Raw genomic sequence first — 9,009 nt, 5'->3', positions numbered from 1 at the left:
AGGTCGAAAGTGGGATTGGGCCCTGGTTGTGCCAAATAACCCACTAGTCTTAGCAGGCCGAAATGGTGGCCCATTGTAGTGACCAGACCTCAAACGGTCAAGTCTCTATGCATCAGTGTCATCCCTGGATCGGTAATGCTGACAGACACAGTACCCAAGGAATTATAATAGAGTTTCAATCACACACTTAATACATCGAGTCCTCATAAAGAGTATGATTACATAAATAAATCATGGTTGAAGGCCATCTAAACTAGATAACTGCGGAAGCTTAAAAGGTAAATGAGTCCATCAACTCCAATGGCATAGCTGAGTGCAAAACAACAACCTATCGCACCTTATTCGTTTGCTGAGTAGTCTGCAACATAAGACGTTGCAACCCAAATTGGGTCAGCACATGGAATATGCTGGCATAGTTACACTGTATAGCAATGATAATGCAAGAACTATATCTACATGCAATATTTCGCTGGTGGAGGCTGTAACTTTCATGGTTTTGCATAAAGCTAGTTTTTTTCCCTACAACAAAGGAATAAATTTATTTAACTACTCCCATGTTGCCCATTATTTGAGAAGGTAACCCCAACTCAAATCCCAATTAAAAATATCATCATTAACCCATCATCATAAATAATTAGAGTAACATGATGAGATAACATCAATAGATTCAAGTACTAGATACTCAAGATGTCCATAACCGTGGACACGACTAACCATGATTAGTTTATACACTCTCCAGAGGTTTGTGCACTTTTCCCCACAAGACTCGATCGCATCCATGATCGGATGATCGAGACATAGCCTTTCTGAAGCATTAACTCTCTACTCCGGGTAGACAGTACCACCTACATCCCTCTACATCTGCTAGTCTACCTCTTCAAGAGCTCACGCAACTTACTCAACTATGGCAGAGCCCATAATGGCTTGTGGCTGCACACGGAAGTTTCTAGCATGAATAATCATATGATCCCTTTGAGCCTTGGTGGCATTCCATAGGATAATCACACGGGTACTCCATGATTACCAAAAACAGGCAACACTGAGTTCCCCAGGTGCCTCAACCAATCCACCAAGATGTATATTAAAGTTGCCACCTTAATGTTATCCATGATTAAAATAACTGTCAACTTCCATGTGTGAATCACGATCCAATCCCTGTCTACGAGCATGGCTAAGCAATAATAAGCATAACGTATATTCCCGGGGTGATCAAAAAGGTATTAGGTTCGTACCTCATGCACTACAACCAAAACCACATGTTCCCAATCCTACTCGTGCAAATATTTGAGGGGAAATACTAATGCATAGTAAAAATAGGGTATAAAAGAGTATGATCAAAGTGTAACTTGCCTTCCTGACGATCTGCAAACTCTAGGAATTCGTAGTAACATGCTTCACACTCCGGGTAATCTAGCGTAGACAAACAATAGCATACATAAGCAATCACTCAATCGAAACACGAGAAAAACCAAGAAAAGATCCAAATCGAACACGAAACAAGCAAATGGATTAAACTAACAAGAGTCAAAACCTAAAATCAATATTAATCATGTGGAATAGATCTTAGCAGTAGGTACAAGTGATTAGCTACGATTCGTAAAAAGATTCAACTTAAACGGAGCAACGAAACTCAAAATACGAACAAAACAAGATCGTTTACTAATCTGGACTAAAGTCAAATTTTACAGTACCAAAATCATGTTCAAGTTGGATAACTGAAAAGAGGGGTTCAAGATGAAGATTTTGGCGCTGGTTTCATCTAATTTGGATAAACTAGTAAAAGTGATACTAGTTTGAAAATCAGGGGCTGAATTGCGATAAAAATAATCGCGGATAAGTCCCTGGCTGAAAATAAAATAAAAAGAAAAATCTATCGGACGAACCTCTGCTAACAGAGGCAAATGAACGATTTCGTTCGTTATTAGATCTAAACGATCGAACGTTCGCAAATCAGCTCTAAACCGGGAAAACCGGGAAAACCCGATCAATTAAAAAAAATGAACTAGATCTAGGGCTTATCAAAAATAAACCGACGAAAAAAAGGACAAAACCGGTAGGGCGGCGGGATCCGAATGGCGGCGGGCGGCGGGGTCACGGCGAGCCGGCGAGGCTCCGCTGGCGGCAGCGCGGGCTAGGGGACGGCGGGACAAATGCGACGACGGCGCTGCGGCAGGTGGTGGTGGCGGCGAGCGCGGCAGGCGGCGGCTGCTGCTGCTTGCTGCTGCGGGCGGTGGTGGTGCTGGTTGTGGCGAGAGGGGCTGGGGGCGGTGACTGCTGCTGCTTGCTGCTGCGGGCGGCGGTGGTGCTGGTGGTGGCGAGAGGGGCCGGGGGCGGCGGCTTATAAATCCTAGGGGGATGCGTGCTTGCGGGAGGGTGCAGGCGGCGGCGGTTTCCGAACCGGACTCCAGGCGGAGTCCGCCGGCGGCCTGGCGACATGGCGCAGTGGCGGTTGGCGCAAGCGAGCCGCCTGGGCTTCGGCCCAGCTCAGTCCGGAGAGTTTTTTTTAAATAATAATTGTGCCGAAGAAAATCCTAAATAAATAAAAAAATTCTAAAAAATATGCCACAAAGTGAACATTTTTCTGGCATAAAAATACAACTTTGAAAAATGCATATTTTTATAATTCGAATAAAATAGAAAATAAAATCCAAAATTAAATAATTATTGGATTTTAACATTTTTCCTCCAATGTTTCTTTTATATTGGAGAAGTAATTTTTATCTCCTCTCATTTATTTTAATATTGGAAATATTCGAAGAGAAAAAAATATTAAAACCAAAATGATCCTCTTTTCAAATTTGAGAAAAATTCAAATATGAAAATTTATGAAACCTCCAACTCTCTCCGTGGGTCGTTGAGTTGCTTAAGATTTCTGGGATCACAACCAAAATGCAAATAAAATCTGATATGCATATGATGACCTATGTATAACATCCTAATTGAAAATTGGGATGTTACAAACCTACCGCCCTTAAGATGAATCTCGCCCTCGAGATTTGGGTTGGCTAGAAAATATGTGTCGGTGGTCTTTCCGTAGCTCTTCTTCTCGCTCCTAGGTGGCTTCCTCCTCGGTATGGTGGCTCCACTGAACTTTGCAGAACTTGATCACCTTGCTGCGGGTAACTCAACTGGAAGACTCGAGAATTCTGACTGGCTTCTCTTCATAGGTCAAATCACTCTCTAACTGAATTGCTTCCAGTGGTACGGTATCTCTCAAAGGGATTTCGGCCATCTCTGCGTGGCACTTCTTCCACTGGGAAACGTGAAACACATCGTGAACTCCTGACAATCCTTCAGGCAATTCCAGCTTGTATGCAACTTCTCCCATACGTTCCAAAACTCTGTATGGTCCCACAAAACATGGTGCTAACTTTCCCTTGACTCCAAAATGCTTAACTCCTCGAAGCGGGGACACACGAAGATATACTTTGTCTCCGATTTCGTAAACCGTCTCTTTGCATTTAGAGTCCGCATAACACTTCTGCTTGGACTGGGCTACTTTGAGTCTGTCCGAACAACTATCGATCTCCAACTTCATCCCACGATAACGGTGTCCTGCACCTCCTTCCATACAAAGCTTCGAAAGGAGCCATCTTCAAACTGGCTTGATAACTATTGTTATAAGAGAACTCTGCATACGAAAAATTGTCGTCCCAACTAGATCCATAATCCAGCGCACAAGCTCTCAACATGTCCTCTAGAATCTGATTGACTCGCTCGGTCTGTCCATCTGTCTGTGGATGAAAGGTTGTACTAAACTCTAGCCTGGTACCCAAAGTTTCATGCATTTGATTCCAAAACTTTGAGGTAAACTGGGTTCCTCTATCTGATACAATGGTCCTCTGAACTCCATGCAGACATACGATCTTGGTCATGTATATCTTTGCCAACTTAGCACTCGTATAGGTGGTCTTCACTGGGATGAAATGAGCTACTTTCGTCAAATGATCGACTACAACCCAGATAGAGTCATAGCCTGAAAAAGTCCTGGGTAATCCCGTGATAAAATCCATGCCAAGTTTATCCCACTTCCATTGGGGTATCGACAATGGTTGTAGCAATCCAGGTGGCTTCTGATGCTCTGCCTTAACTCTCTGACATACATCACATACTGCTACATACTCGGCAATATCCTTCTTCATTCCTGTCCACCAGATACTTTCCTTCAAATCCACATACATCTTAGTGTTTCTTGGGTGAATCGAATACGGCGAATCATGGGCCTCCTGCAGAATCAACTTCCTGATCTCGGGGTCATTAGGCACATAAACACGATCCTCAAACCATAAAGTGGCGTGCTCATCCTCATGAAATCCTTTAGCCTTTCCTTTTCTCATCCTTTCCTTTATCTCGGCAATCTCCTTGTCAGTCTTCTGGGCTTCTCTGATTTTACCCATCAAAGTGGACAGAATTTCCAATGCTGCTACATAACCTCTCGGAACTATCTCCAAACATAGCTCGCGAATATCATCTGCTAACTCCTTAGGTAATCCTCCGGTCATGAGCGTGTTAACATAACTCTTGTAGCTCAACGCATCTACTATTACATTGCCTTTCCGGGATGATAGTGCAATTTCATATCATAATCCTTGATGAGCTCCAACCATCTCCTTTGCCTGAGGTTCAAGTCCTTCTACGTGAAGATATATTTCAAACTCTTATGATCCGTGTATACCTCACAGTGCTTTCCGATGAGAAAATGTCTCCATGTCTTCAGCGCATGCACTACGGCTGCTAACTCCAAATCATGTGTATCATAATTCAGCTCATGAGGTTTAAGCTGTCATGAGGCATATGAAACAACTCTTCCTTCCTGCATAAGCACTGCTCCAAGTCCTCAACGTGAAGCGTCGCAATACACTTGATAATCCTTGCGTTGGTCTGGGAGAATCAGCACTGGGGCTGTAACCAAACATTTCTTCAACTCCTAAAAACTGGCTTAACACTCCTCAATCCATTTAAACTTGGTGTCCTTCTTCAATAACTCTGTCATGGGTTTTGCAATCCTGGAGAAATTCTCAATGAACCTCTGATAATATCCTGCAAGTCCTAGAAAACTCCTTATCTCTCCAACTGATGTGGGTGCCATCCATTTAGTCACAGAAGCAACCTTGGTAGGGTCTACTACTATTCCTTCTTCGGATATAACATGTCCGAGAAATCCAACTTCCTTTAACCAAAAATCACATTTGCTGAACTTGGCCGGATGTTCTCTGAGCTTCTCAAGAACCAAACTCAAATGCTCCTTATGCTCCTCTTTGTTCTTTGAGTAGACCAATATATCATCTATGAACACCATGACGAACTTATAAAAAAACTCCATAAACACTTTGTTCATCATGTTCATGAAATAGGCAGGTGCGTTAGTCAGACCAAATGACATAACATTATACTCATATAACCCGTACCTTGTAGTAAATGTTGTCTTTGGTATATCCTGCTCTCGAATCTTCAAATGGTGATAACCTGATCGAAGATAAATCTTAGAGAAAACTTTAACTCCTTGCAACTGGTCAAACAAATCATTGATCATTGGCAGAGGGTATTTGTTCTTGATCGTCACCTCATTCAATGCACGATAATCAACAACCATCCTTAAAGATCCATCCTTCTTCTCCACTAGAAGCACTGGGCTCCCCAAGGTGATGAACTTGGTCGAATGTAACCTTTATCTAGTAACTCCTTAATCTGCTTCTTAATTTCCTCCAAATCTTGTGCGGGCATCCGATACGGTCTCTTTGATATTGGCTCGGTGCCTGGCAATAGCTCAATAAGAAACTCAATGTCTCGATCCGGTGGCATGCCTGGTAACTCCTCTGGAAATACGTCGGGGTAATCCTTCACCACTGGTACTTCCTCCTGTACAACTCCTGATAAGGAATTCACTTGAGTCCCCTTCGGCACATGCCGGGATACATACTTGATCCTCCTTCCTTCTGGGGTGGTGAGAAATATCGACTTACTATCACAATCAATGTTTCCTCCATACTTTGATAACCAATCCATGCCTAATATTATATCCAATCCTTGCGAGTCCAAAATTATTAGGTCCGAGGGAAACACATGGCTACCAATGCTTAAGGGTAACCGATCACACCATCGGTTGGCCATATACTCTGCTCCTGGCGAGCTAACTAACATGGGTGACCTAAGGGCTAGGGTTGGCAGGTTATACTTGTCCACAAATCCCCTTGATATGTATGAATGCGATGCACCAGTATCAAAAAGAACAAGTGCGGTAAATGCATTAAACAAAAACTTACCGACAATTGCGTCGTGTTGATCCTCAATCTCCTCCACGCTGATGTGGTTCACTTGACCTTTGGTGAAGGGGTTGGGCTTCTGGGTAGAACCTCCATTGCCATTTCCATTCTTTGTTGCAGGAAATTCAGTAGCATAATGTCCAGTCTTCTAGCACTTGAAATAGGTAATGTGGCTCAGATCCCTCTTGGCTGGTGTTGAAGCATTGGAACGGATTCGGCTGCTGCTTCCTCCATTCCCATTACCATTCCTGGGGCCACTATGGTTGTGAGAACTTGCTCCGTTGTGTGTGTGTCCTCCATTGTTATGGCTTCCATGGTTGTGGGTATGTCCTCCCGAGTACGAGGAATAGCGGGGCTTCTGCTGAGCTCCTGAAGTGTACCTCCCATGTCCATACTTCCTCTTGCAATTATCAATCTATTGCTGCTTGCCTTCAATCATATGGGCCCTATCTACCAACTCCTGGTAGTTGTTGAATGTTGCCACAATCAACTGCATGCTCAGCTCATCATTCAGTCCTTCCAGAAACTTCTCCTTCTTAGCGGCATCTGTAGCTATGTCAAGAGGGGCATTGTGTGCTAACTTACTAAACTCATCCACATACTGGCCCACTATACGTCGTCCTTGGCGCAAGTTGCAAAACTCGCGCTTCTTCATGCTCATAGCTCCTGCGGAAACATGGGCAATGCAGAAAGTCTGTTGAAACTAATCCCATGTAACAGTGTTAATGGGGTAAGTGGCTGTGAAATTCTCCCACCATGATGTTGCGGGTCCATCAAGCTGATGCGCGGCAAAGTGCACTCTCTCTGCATCTGTGCATCCGCCAGTGGTCAGCTCTATTCCAATCTTGCGGAGCCAATCATCTGCAACAATTGACTCGGTGCTACTAATGATCACTAGCGGATTCAACCTTAGGAAACAGGCTAGGTGATGAACAAGGGGTGGTGGTGGTGGGTTGTTGTTGTTGTTGCCTTGGTTCTGATTCTGGACTAAAAGTTGCACCAAGGTATTCTGTTGTTGGATCAACTGAGTGAGCTCCGGTGGGAAGGCAAATCCATTGTCACGTCTCGGTGGCATCTGATGGGTTTTGAAAGGGTGAGAAACAGAATAGAATTGGGGTCTAAGAGAGATTCACTACCCAATATGCTCATGAGACAAACACAATGAATTTCACTTCAGTCAATAGCACACAAGTCGCATAAAGGCGGTCTAACCTATAACTACAAACTCGATTGTTGCAACTACTTGGAGGGAAAATACTACTAATTACAATGGTGGTCGTCTAGAAATTTTCATCAGAGGAAGACTCCATGATATGTGCTCCAGCTTCATCAACGTAGCCTTCATCACTATCATCATTGGAGTCGGTGTCGTCAATGATGATGTAGTCTCCTGGATGGTTGTTCTCCTTCTTTGGCGCAGGGTCTCCCATGAACACTCCTAGCTTCTTCTTCAGGTCTTCATTCTTCTCCAGTAGTATAATAATCTCTTCCTCGTATCCATCGCGTGTTGACTTGATCTCCTCTTCCAGCTCGTTATTTCTCCTCACCAGTTTCTTGATCTTCTTCATGTGGATAATTTGTTGATTCTCCTGTCGAGGAATATGATCTCCCATCTCTTGAATGTAAGCTGCAATTGATCCATCCCTCCTGGTGCGAATCATCTCCCATTGGTCATCTCGGTGGCCCCATATCTGGTAAACTGTATTCTCCAGCTCCTTGTGATACACCTGACATATGCGTCCAAAGGTGATATGTGCTTCCATGCTCTTTCCAATACTCCGCTTGGTGCATCCAGGTAGAAATCAATAGGCTCCGTTGTTAGCGCAAAGGTCCTCCCAAGTACCCAGACTTTGATCTTCCAGCTCTCCTCTTTTGGTACCGATATAAAGAAAGTCCCCCTGAAGCTTGGTAGTCCGATGTTCAAATACTTAGTGACTTCCTTCAAGTGCTTTCCGAAAGGGGTGTCGCCATCCGGTTGAGTGAACTTTGTTCCTGGGATCCGCCACCTATAGAGTAGAAAAAGAGGAGAATTAGAAATGAGTAGGGACGAGATATCATGTGGCTCATTCTAGAGGTCGCGTCCTACAGTCAGCGTTTGCTCTGATACCATCTTGTAGCGACCAGACCTCAAACAGTCAAGTCTCTGTGCATCAGTGTCATCGCTGGCTCGGTAATGCTGACACACAAAGTACTCAAGGAATTATAACAGAGTTTCAATCACACACTTATTACATCGAGTCCTCATAAAGAGTATGATTACATAAATAAATCATGGCTGAAGGCCATCTAAACTAGATAACTGCAGAAGCTCAAAGGTAAATGAGTCCATCAACTCCAACGGCATAGCTGAGTGCAAAACAACGACCTATCGCACGTTATTCGTCGTCTAAGTAGTATGCAACATAAGATGTTGCAGCCCGAATCGGGTCAGCACATGGAATATGCTGGCATTGTTACACTGCAAAGCAATGATAATGCAAGAACTATATCTACATGCAATATTTGGCAGGTGGAGGCTGTAAGTTTCATGGTTTTGCATAAAGCTAGTTTTTTTTTCCTACAACAAAGGAATAAATTTATTTAACTACTCCCATGTTGCCCATTATTTGAGAAGGTAACCCCAACTCAAATCCCAGTTAAAAACATCATCATTAACCCATCATCATAACTAATTAGAGTAATGTGATGAGATCACATCAATAGATTCAAGTACTAGATACTCAAGATGTCCATAACCGGGGACACG

Source organism: Triticum dicoccoides, chromosome 7B (assembly GCF_002162155.2).
Source record: "Triticum dicoccoides isolate Atlit2015 ecotype Zavitan chromosome 7B, WEW_v2.0, whole genome shotgun sequence".
NCBI lineage: Eukaryota > Viridiplantae > Streptophyta > Magnoliopsida > Poales > Poaceae > Triticum > Triticum dicoccoides.
Note: the sequence above shows the minus strand (reverse complement) of the source record.